Below are 12036 nucleotides of genomic sequence, written 5' to 3'. Positions count from 1 at the left end.
CAATCAAACCAAAAACCAAGCCAATACAGGGGGATCTTTAAATTCCATTACTATTACAGTAGCATAAAGCTGAAGGGTAATAGCTAGCACAGTGCACAATAATCAGGATGCAAAAAGATCTGAATAAGATGCAGAATGGGACTAAATCTAATAAATTGAAATGTATGGGGATGTATGTCAAATGTTACACTTGAAGGGAAAAAAAATAGCCTCACAAGCACAAGAGAAGAGAGGCAAGGTTAGACAATAGTTGTCGCAAAAATGGTCTGGGGTCTTAGTGAACATCAAGTTCAGTGTAAGTCAGTGCTACCGTGTTTCCCCGATAATAAGACCTATCCCGAAAATAAGCCCTCCCCTTACTGTGTAAGATTCCTCTAAAATAAGCCCTCCCCCGAAAATAAGCCCTATTGAGATTGCTACTGGTACCCTCTGTATGCACCGTTTCCCCCACCCCGTGAAACGCACGCCGTGCTCCGAGCTGCATCCAATCAGACGCAGCAGTGAGCACATCATCCTGTTCTTCCCCAGTGATTTGCTTATTGAATAAAGGTACATTTTCTGGTTCACATTTACCTGTTTATTAAAATTACTGTCAATGTTCATTAAAATAAGCCCTCCCCTGAAAATAAGCCCTCTGATGTTTTTCTGTCCCAAAAAAATTAATAAGACAGTGTCTTATTATCGGGGAAACACGGTATGATGTGGCAGTCAAAAAGCTGAAGTGATCCTGAGTTGCACTAAGAGAATCATAGCTTCTAGGAATGGAGAGATGGTAGTCCCAACTGTATTCTGCCCACTGCCAGGATTTAAGAAGGACATAAAGTTGGAGTGTCTAGACAAAGGCAATTAAGATAGAGAAAGGCCTCTAGTTTATGTTAGTGAGGATTAGTTGAAGGAATTGAGGGTGTTTAACCTGGAGAATAGAAGACTTACTGGGGACCAGATGGCTGTCTTGGAGTATTTGAAGGATTGTCATTAAAGGAGGAGTGAGGAGACTTGTTCTGTTTGACACCAGAAGGCAGAATCAGGAACAATGGTTGAAAGTTGTCAAAAGGTCAGATTAGGATTTTTGTGGTGAAAAAATTCCTAAAATTAGAGCTGTCTAAAAAGTTGACTGTTCTGCTTCTTCAGATAATGAGTTCTCCATCCTTGGAAATCTTCAAGTAGAGGCTGGACAGCCACTTGTTAGGTATATTGTAATTAGGGATTCTTTTGGGGTCTGGGTTGGCATAGAAGGATGCTGGGGTCCCTTCTGACTCTAAATTATGTAATTATTTTCTTTCTAGTATACCATGCTGTCTTCCTTCTAGTTAGTGATAATTAACACAGTAATTCCAATTAAGGCATTATTTAAAGTTTAAAAGACTCTGTGATAAGAGGTTCTACTATTATGTCCTTTTACATCTAAATAAATGTTTTTATAGAGAAGTCAGAAATGATATGATTTGGTATCCAGTAATATTTTAGTGGTGGTACTTTAAAAAACCTACCCTGAAGGTCTGGTGTATGCTAATACAAACTGAATGGTATCTATCATCCTCAATCATCATCATATTCACCAACATGTTTATTGATTATGAATACAGTTTAGAGCTATATTTAGTGACACTATTTTAATTTGGAGCCCACTACTAACTATCCCAATACGAATAAGTGAGTTCATTGTAAAGAGCTATATAGTGAGAAGAGTCTTAAGGGGAAAACACTGGAGATACAATCTACAATCCTTTTGTTCATGAACTTTCAGGAGGAAGGGAGAGGAAAGAAAATGTCTGGACGTTTATATAAATAAATGCATTACGGTTTGTGTTTTCCCATCCAGATAATGCGGCCAGCAGATTCTATTGTATTTATCATTTTTATATGAAGAAACATGTCTTAGTGATCAGACTGATTACTGATAGGCATTTCTAGACTTGAATTCAGTATCCCACAATCAGGTGGAATGGCAAGAGTCATACTACACCTACTGAGGCTGGGTTCTTGGGAGGTCCAAGTTCTGTCGTTCACCGCAATCCTCTTCTGTCTTTGGAGGAAAGTGAGAACATCTGGGAACAAATATACCCAGAATCACCTTTGAGTTCCCAGAGTGTTTGGGAGAACAGCGCACACTTAATGCCTGCAAGCAAAAGACTGTTGACCTGAAGACCTCGCTCTAGGGCAGGGAAAAAACAGAGAAATTACGGCCCTTCAAACTAGTGCTGTTTTTTTTTTTTTTTTTCACCGCAAGTAAATAGGACCTAGAGCGGGTGTGCTTGGAGATGCCGCAGAAGTCTGAGGTTACCAGGAGGATCTGGGAGGTACCTGAAGCTAGTGGGACCTTGAAAGGAGGGGATAAGGGGATGAGGCTATACAGGAACCGGCTAGCCGATTCTCTTCCCTTGGGGTTGGGGTGGGGTGGAGGGAGAAGGCGAGAAAGTGGTGGTGGGGCTAGGGAGCTGGGGTAGCTCAGAGCGGTCTTGTTTGCCAGTCTGCGTCCGTAGGCACAGCGGAGCTGGGGCGGGTCCATCGTCCCCCTAGCCCAATCCCCAGCTTAGAATGAGGCCTTATGAATAAGCAACCAAGGAGGCGCCCTCCTCCCAATTTCCTAGCGGTGGAGGCAGCCGAGTAAGCAGCAGCAGCAGCAGCAGCAGAAAGCAGCAGCCTCTGCCGCCACCGCCGCAGGCGCAGAGATAGAATGCCTAGCCTTGGCAGCCTTGGCACCTCTTCCTTCCTCTGCGCGCTGCTCCCCTAAAGGGTGCAGTGCTCAGGTAAGGAAGGGACCAGAGGATCGCCCCTCGGGGGCGCCGGTCCCTGCATGCAGTCGAGCCCGCCCCATTTAATACTTAGGGTGCGGTGTGGGTGGCTAAGGGAATGGGGTGCGGGGGGAGTGACTGAGTAGCCGTTCAGCCTTTGGCGTCTCGAGGCTCGGCGGGTGATTCTCCAGGAGAAGTGCTGTTCTTGCTGGGGTTGATGGCGGTTGGTGTGGGCGTGGGGGTGGTATACCTTCACCCCCTGGGCGTGTATGACTTGGAGCGGTATAGCTAACCAGGTAGACAGCAGGCCTCAGAGGATTCCCGGGCGTTCCCTAGTTAAAGGCCAGACTCGTTGCTTTCACTCTGGAGGATCCTTTGTGCTAGGGAAACTGGCGAGCCTGGCTTTTGTTTGCCTTATTCTTTCTCGTTGCTTTTAGCGGCTAGTATTGTAACAAAGAACAAGTTCAAGAAGACAAGTGCTTGCTTCTTTCAGATGATCACTCACTATTCACCCAGTAGCACTCCCCTCAGATCTGCAGAAACAAATGGGGATGTTAAGTGGTGGAAGTCTTTTCTTGTACTTGGGTGAAAAGATAGAGTTGGATCAGGAATGTCAGTATATTTGCCTTTTTTTTTGGTTTTGGACGCAGCTTGATGGTTGTACCGAAAAAGGTCACTAAAATTTCTTCAAAATGCCCAAGATTAGAATTGGACAAAGTATGAAAAGCTCAATCCCAGTTCTTAGGAAGCATGTTAGAGGGACAGCATCTCAATGTGCACGTAAACTGCATGACTTTTCCTTACTCTGGCCAATGATCCTCATAGTCTGCCAGGTGTCAGGCGTGAAAACTAGGCTGACAGGGAAGATGCCAGAGTTGAAAATGTGGGATTGGTGTCGAGTTTGTGTGCTTTGCCATGTTTGCCTACCTGAAAGTTGATGTCATCCATACTGGGTGATGTGTTCCTGCTCCTGGTAACTAATTTTAGTGCAGAGCCAAAGGGAGTGGGGAGGGAAAGAGAGTAGTTACTTAAAGGGTGCTCTCATCTTTGGAAGTTTTAGTTTATAACTCAAATAAACAACATCATTGGGCTTAGACGAAAAGCTTTTCCAAGAAGAAATATTAGTTTTAAGTATTTTGTTGACCTCTCTACGTTTTATTTTTACACATGACCAGTAAGAGGTCTCACTTATCAGTCTATAGTCAGCAATTCTTGTACACTAAAGAACCTCATCTAACTAAATACTTGAACTGAGGTTAAAAAATGTGGAATGTTATGTTAAAGGAGATTTCTCTCCCCCTTCAGTTACAGGTGCATTTTGCTTTATGCAATAGATGTTTTCCTGAAAAGTCGTGTGCAAATGGACAGTTTTTGCATCAGATTTTATGTTAAATATGCCAGGGGAGCTTGTTATTTAAAAGAGTGCTGGGTTGAATTTCTTTGTAAAATTAAAAAAAATCATCCTAATTCATATTACCTATATTGGGCTTACTTAAAGTGCAGTGTACTTGTATAAAGATGAAAGAAAAAGTCTGGTGATCATTCAACTTGCCAAGTGAGGCTAGAAAACTATAGAGTAGGGAAAGAATGTGGCAGGTTAGGTAGTATGAATATACGGGCCATTGATGAATAAGGACTTATTAATCAAGATCGGTGAAAACAAGGTTATGTGAGACCTGAAATTTCATAGATGAGCTTCCTGGCATGGAAAATCCACTGAATCATTGAAAAGGAGGGGGAGAAATGGTATCATATCTCTAAATGATGTCATGGATGTTGCAAACTCCTTTCTGTAGGTGTGAAAATGTTACATCACTAAACTAGGGATGAGATGATAAATCATAGCCATAGGAAGATTCTTTCACTGACTTACACTTCCAAGGAGAGATCTGGAAGTGTAGTATGTAGAATTTAGATATAATTCTTAAAATGGAAAGCCAGTTCATTAATGACAAGTAAAGCAACCAATCTTAATCCTAAACTTTCTCACTTAGTACCATGTCCTTTTTACAGTAGCTTTTTGTATTTAATTTTCCTCATTCTTCCCCTCCCCTAATTTTCAGAGACTTGCTTTTTGAAAAGTTCATACATCTTTCCAGCTTATTTAAATTGTGTAGAGGATGACTAGAGCATGAATCTGGGAGAATGTAGCAGGACAATGACAATTGTCGATTTGCCCAGTGATGCAGATGTTAAAGGGTGCCAGCAGGAACACTGAAGATAAAACTATGTTAATAGGACCAGGTTTATGGTGATAAACTTAGGTAAGTCATGGAGAAGTTATATTGGAAGTGGTAGATTTAATGGTTAAAATAATTGAGTTAGATAAGAATGAAGGTGATTGATAGAAAAAGGTGTGTTGATGTGGATTTGAGAAGAGGGGTGGCTAGGTGGTACAATGAATAAAGCACAGGCCCTGGAGTCAGGAGGACCTCAGTTCACATCTGGTCTCAGACACTTAACACTTACTAGTCGAGTGACCTTGGGCAAGTCGCTTAACCCCAATTGCACTGCCCTCCCCCCTCCACAAAGCAAAAAAAAAAGATAAGAATCATAAACTAGGAGAAAGGATGTGAGACAAAAGCAAACAAGGGAAATATTCTCTTTTTTTCTTTCATAAATAATTTGTATATCTATATATATACATACATGTATACAAACTATGAAAAGAAATTGAGAAAGAAACTTGGGTGCAATGATAAGTTGATGCAGCTATGATAGAATTGAAGCTTTGGGAAGGTCAGGGAAAGCCACAGAGACATATATATTTTTATTGATATCTTTTGTTTTAATGCTGTACATATTCCCCAGAGTGTTCTTCCCTTCCAGAGAGCAGTCCCTCATAACAAAGAGGGAAAAAAGTTCTGCCAAACTAACCAACTCATTGAAAAATTTTACCATTATGTACAGTGTGTCTGATCTATTTCTAAAGAAGTAAAGACTAAGCAAAAACCAAATACACATGGGAAATTTATTATTATTAGCAGTATTATTTCTTTTGAAAAAATTATTGATCTTTTGTTTTTACATCACCTTCATTTCCAAGTGTATTCCTTCCTTCCCTGGCCTTTGAAGAGAGGTGTCCTATGTATTAAAGAATTTTTTTTAAAAGAGAGAAGAGAAAAAAAGCAGTTAAATGAAATTATACATCAGGTCAAGTAAATCACATAATATATGTAGTATTCCACACCTATAGTGGATAGAACTCAGGATTTGGAATCAAGATGACCTGGATTTGAATCTTGCTTCAGAAACCTCCTTGCTATTGTAACCTCCTTACCCATTGTAAGCCACTTAACCTTACAGTCTCAGTTTTTCCCACCTATAACATGGGAAAAACAACAGAACCTAACTCATAGTGTTATTATGCGTTCCAGATCTCTGCAAACAAGGGCAGGAGTACATTCTTTACTCTTTTTTTTCTTTTTTAGGACCAAGTTGAACATTATAATTACCCAGAAAACAGTTTCTTTTTTCCTTTTTTTTTGTTATTTCCATTTAAATTCTCATAGTCATAATCCTGTTTACTTCACTTTGTATTAGTTCATTTTTTTTACAATTCAAAATATTCCATTATCTTCATGTAGCACATTGGTTAACCATTCCCTGTATTATGATAAGACTTTGGAGTGGGATTTGAGTAGAGTACTAGTATCAATAATTCATCAATCAATCTGTAATTGTTTTTTAAGTCTTTACTATGGCCCAAGTATTGTGTTGTGTTAGGAATACAACAAAAGCAAAAACAGTCCTTACTCTCAAGGAATCTGTACTTCTGTATTCTAATGGGGGAGACAATATGTAAATAACTATGTATGTATATGTGTATGTGTATGTATATGTATCTGTGTATATATACAGCAGAGATGTAAGGAAACCTTAGAAGGGAAGGTTCTAAGTTGGAAGGACTGGATAAAACTTTCTGTAAAAGGTAGCATTTGAGCTGAGTCTTGAAGGAAACCAGGGAGTCTAAAAGGCAGAGAGGAGGAAGGACATTCCAGGTATGTGGCACAGCCAGTGCAAATGCACAGAGATGGAGTTGGAGTATTGTGTGTGAGGAATAGTAAACAGGCCAGTACAGCTGGATCCTCACTGTGTGAAGGAGAATAAAGTAGTAGAAGTCTAGAAAGGTAGGAAGGAACCAGGTTTTTAAGATCTTTAAATTCGAAACTTAAGATTTTATATTCTATCTTGGAGGTAATAGTGAAGTACTGGAATATAGTGAGAAGATTAAATTACTTTGATAAAATTACTTTGACAGCTGTGTGGAGAATGGATTGGAGTGGGGAGATACAGGGGAGAACTAAGCAGCAGACCATTACAATAGTCTAGGCAAGGGATGTTAAGGTCCTGAATTATAGTGGTGGCTATGTGAGCAGAGAAAAGGGGACCTTTATGAGACATATTAGGAAGATGGAAATGACAAGATTTGACAACAGATTGGATATGTGGGTGTGTGAGAAGGAAGAGTAAAGGATGTTACTGACAAACCTGAGTGACAGGGAAGATGGTGATACTTTTGAGAGTAACAGGGACGTTTGAAAGAGGGTAGAGTTTTGGGGAGAAAGAGAAAAACGTCCTGTTTTAGAATATGTTGATTTCAAGATTCCTATGGGATATCCAGTTTGAAATATTTGATTGGCAGTTTGTGATATGGGTCTGGAGCTCTAAGAGTTATTTACACAGAGATGACAACTGAACTCTTGGGAACTGATGAGATCACCAAGTAAGGGTATAAAGGAAAGAGGGTTAGGAATAGAACTTTGGTAAACACCATGGTTAATAGGAGTGATGTGGAAGAAGATTCAACAAAGGAGATTGAAAAATAGGTCCAGATAGGTAGGAGAACTAGGAGAGGCCAATGTCATGAAAATTCAGAGAAGAGAGAGCATATAGGAGGAGATGATCAATAATGTCAAATGCTGCAGAAAGGTAAAAAAGGGTGAAGATTGATAAAAGACCAACTTAGAGATTATTTTTAACTTGTATAAAGCAGTTTCAGTTGAATGATGAATTTAGAAGACATTTTGTCATCATAGTGAGCTAGATGTTGTGCATATAATTAGACTTAGAGGAATCCATGAAGCAATTATTGTTAGAAATATTATATTAGATATATGAATCGCTAAATACCATCTTTACTTTTACATTCTGCAAAGATTATTTATATTTTGCTCAAACTCAAATAATTATTTCATCACTGCTGTACATCTAGAGCTCTGTTGGACATTGTGGTGGGATATAGAAGTATAAGATAGTACATACCTACTTAGAACCTGTGGTTTTGTTGGGGCAATGAGACATGCAAACACAAAATGGAATTCATGATCGAAAGTGGTACAGATAGAGGTTAGAATATGTTAGAGAAGGGAGAAATCACTGTGCCCAGGATATTTGGGGAAGGATTTAAGGAAATGGCACTTTGGTTGAACTTTGAAAGGTGAGTAGGATATTGAAATATAAGGGTTGAGGGAAGAAAGAGGAGACATTTCAATCAACCAATAAATAAACATTTATAAAATGCCTACTCTATGCCAGGCATTGTGCTAAGTACTGATACAAAAGGAGATAAAAGATAGTCCCTACCCTCAAGGAGACCACAACCGGATGGGAGAGAAAACATGTAAATAAATATATGCAAAGCAAACTACATACAGGAGAAATAGGAAATTATTAATGGAGGGAAGGCAGTAGAATTAAAAAGTGTTGGGTTATTTGGTTTTATGTCCTCTTTACCATTTTTCATTCCAGCTGGTACAATCCGTCCTTATAACCTGACTAATGTATAATGTGAAAGTATTTACAGATCCTATACTTGACTATAAGCCGCCATGGGGGGGTCGGGAGGGAGGGGGGACAAAATGTGAAATTCAAGGAATTGTGGAATTGAATCCTGTAAACTAAAAGGAAACAAACAAATTAATTAAAAAAAGAAAAAAAAGTGTTGGAAAAGACTCCCAGTAATGAGATTTTAGTTTGTAGGGAATGAAATGAGCAAAGGTTTGGAAATTGGATTGAGCATGAGAAAGGAATGTGCTAGCTTTATTGGGTTGTGTAGTTTAGATTGGGGAGTGATGGAAATAAAGTTTGAAATGGTATGAAGAGTTTAGAGCAAGAAAATGACATAACAAAAGTTATGCCTCAGGAAGACTTAAATTGATGTAAACATACAGTGTGATTGAAGCAGAAGGAAACTATGGGCAGAGGGATAATTTAATCGAAAAGGTAGCTTTAATAATCCAATGGAGTGATCTGGGCTTGGACTATGATGGTAGCAATGGAATAAAAATGAAGGGACAATACCAAGTAATATTATGAAGACATAATCAGTAGGACTTGATGAACATCTGGATAGAGGGATAAAAGAGAAGGAGGAGGAGAATCTAGCAGGATTCTAATGCTATAAAACTGGGTGACTGAGAAATGGTTAGTATCGATGACAAATAGAAGATTTAGGAGAGAGATTAACTAGTGGGAAAAGATGAAGAGCTCAATTTTGTACCTATTGTTTTTGAGGTATTAGGATATCCAAGAAGAAATATACTTTATTTTTAGGTAGTAAAAAATATGAGATTAGATTAACTTACTTTTTTCTCCACAGTTTTTTTTTTTTTTTTGGATTGGTACAACTGTTCCATTAATTTAGGTGGCTAAGTGGTGTAGTGGTAAGAGCATTGGATTTGAAGTTAGAAATATCTGACTTTGAATACTGCCTTGAATACTTGCAAACCATATGACTCTGGGCAAGTAATAACCTCTCTCAGTCTCCGTTTCCTCATGCATAAAAGAGTGATAATAATGACATCTGCTTTACAGGGTTTTGTGAAAGACCAAATGAATGTAAAACCCTTTGCAAGTTTGAAAACCATGGGTATCTAGGAGACAGCTAGAGCTAGCTTGTGAGACAATTGTTAAATTTTCAGTGTGAGCATTTACACCTCAGAAAGTGGTAGATGTTACAAATTGGGGTTTGATTTATTGTTCTTCTGATTGTCTAGGATTAAAAAAGTTATGGAGAAAATACTAACAGTACAGATTAAAAGTATGTTGTGGGTACATTTTCTTCCTGGCCAGACAGGAAATGTTTAATTTTTAATAATAAATATTTACCAGCACACCCCTGTTTAAAGCAATATATAAATGCTACCCATTGTTATTATTATTGTTTAAAAAAGCTACACAGAGTAAAATATGACATATTTTTACTTACAAGTCTCTGAGTTAGAGAACTCTCACTGAAAATACACCTATGACTTACCCTTATTTGGGTTTGTCTAGAATTCATAGAGGCTATTATTCATAAAATAGTAATATAACATGCTGATTTGTCAGCAGATACTTTTAGTTAAAAAATTATTTTGAAAAATACAGCTGAGATAAAAAAATGGACTAGCCTTTTATTTAGTAGGACTGTATAGCTTTGTTACTCGTTTGTGTTATACATTAATTTTTGTTTTATAATTCATTTGCCTTTGAACTATTCCTATACCTACACCTGTCTTTCCAGAAAGTCTTACCCTAATACCTCATCATAACATAGAAGTAACCAAGGGTGGTTGAAGAATATGCTGGCAGAGTAGAGATTTTGGGAGATTTTGCCATACTGGAAAGACTGAGTGTTGTCTCAGCAATAGACTGAGTCTGCTTTCCAAGATTCATTGCCAGTAGGCTAACTATTTGGCAATCAATTCTTTGGCTATATAATCCAAGGGAAAACATACAAAATGGCCCTTAATTGTGTGCAAGTCCCCTTCTACTACTGTAGTGACAGTGGCAGAGTGGAAGAAAAGGGAGCAAAGGTGACTTCACAACTTTTAGATTACATATAAACTTAGATGTTGGTGCTGTTAACGTGAAATCCTTATCCACTGGACAATAAGTATACATACTACTTACTGGTGGAACTAAAACCACATTAGTCTTGACATTTTTGCTATATTGCTATTATATATATATACATATACATATATACACATATGTACACACACACATATATATATGTTATGTATGCAGGAAGTTGCTACTTAATGGAAAGATGGTTCATAAATTCCCCCCTGGAGAAGAAAATTAAGAAATTGATAGAATTGACTTTATTTTGAGCCCTAAGGCAAGAAGAAATATCAGTTCATGTAACATTTCATTATCTTTTATTACACTGAACATGCTAAGTATTTTCAAAAAGACCACAATGAAAATAATTGCAGCTTATGCCTCAATATCTGTTGCAGAGAATGAAGAGGTAGAAAATTTTTATAAAGCATGCACTAAGATCATGCAAATAAACTCAACATATACTTTCATACATGGAAGACATAGATCAGGAAATGATAAGGAAATGAGGATAGGATAAGGAAATGAAAAAAGATGAAAGTCTGATAGACTGTATAGAAGCCTCATGCCCATATATGATAAGACTTTTACCAAGAAAAGAATTGCTGAACATGGTAAGCACTGAATAGCATTACAAAATATTAAATTAATTATAATTCAGTACATGGAAAAGGACTCATTACCAATGTGGGGAGGTATACCTGATTCAGGTGTCTGTATAGTCAGAGAACTGACTTGTTAGAACAAAGATAAAAATAAATAGAAATCTAGAAGGAAAAAATAAAAATAAGAAAAAGTATGCAACTGAAAGCTCAATTCTGAACTAATTAAACAAGTTATTGATAATTAAACATGCATTTCCATTCATTATGGAAGAAACAGCAGGCATAGACTATAATAAATTCATGTAGAATTTTAACTGATGTTAATACATGCCTATAAAAGAGACAAAAAATGTCCCAAAAGTACCTTTGTCAGCAAACATATGACTAATTTATGAAGTGGAAAAAGATGACAGCCAAAAGCAATTTACAACATAAACTCTTTTGTAAAAATTTACAGGGAAAATAGTGATGTTTTAAGAACTATTTCTTGGGGTGGCGAAGTGGTACAGTGAATAGAGTACTGGCCCTGGAGTCAGGAGGACCTGAGTTCAAATCTGGTCTCAGACACTTAACACAAAAATATAGACATGTGACCTTGGGCAAATCACAGCCCCAGTTGCCCTAAAAAAAGAAATATATTTCCTCTTTAAACAGTAGAGGTTAAAACTAGCATAAAGAAAGATTGGCAAGATAACCAGTTGGCCATCCCAAGGGCATAGAAGGATGAAAATGGAGGGAGCCCAATAAGAGAAATAAAAAAGATCTACAAAGGTATGTAGAGCAAGTTCTTTTCTTTTTCCCCTCCCCTCCCCTCCTCTTCCCCCTCCCCTCCCCTCCTCTTCCCCCTCCCCTCCCCTCCCCTCCCC

At 38.1% G+C, this 12036-nt stretch overlaps 1 protein-coding gene across 2 annotated transcripts in view; it reads left to right on the top strand.

Annotated features, from left to right (window-relative positions):
- The first annotated feature begins 2552 nt into the window (after positions 1-2552).
- ARMH4 (armadillo like helical domain containing 4) overlaps positions 2553-12036 on the top strand; it is a 152264-nt gene continuing 142780 nt past the window's right edge. For both annotated transcript variants that reach the window (XM_069092276.1, XM_069092275.1), the window contains exon 1: positions 2553-2750. The gene's annotated coding sequence lies outside the window, so the exon portion shown is untranslated. The remainder of the gene's footprint in view (positions 2751-12036) is intronic.

This window comes from Petaurus breviceps, unplaced genomic scaffold (genome assembly GCF_028583685.1).
Source record: "Petaurus breviceps papuanus isolate PSGF00001 unplaced genomic scaffold, PetGlider_PUasm1.0 189, whole genome shotgun sequence".
NCBI classification, from domain to species: Eukaryota; Metazoa; Chordata; class Mammalia; order Diprotodontia; family Petauridae; genus Petaurus; species Petaurus breviceps.
The sequence above is the reverse complement of the archived record's forward strand: the minus strand, read 5'-3'. Positions and strand labels throughout refer to the sequence as shown.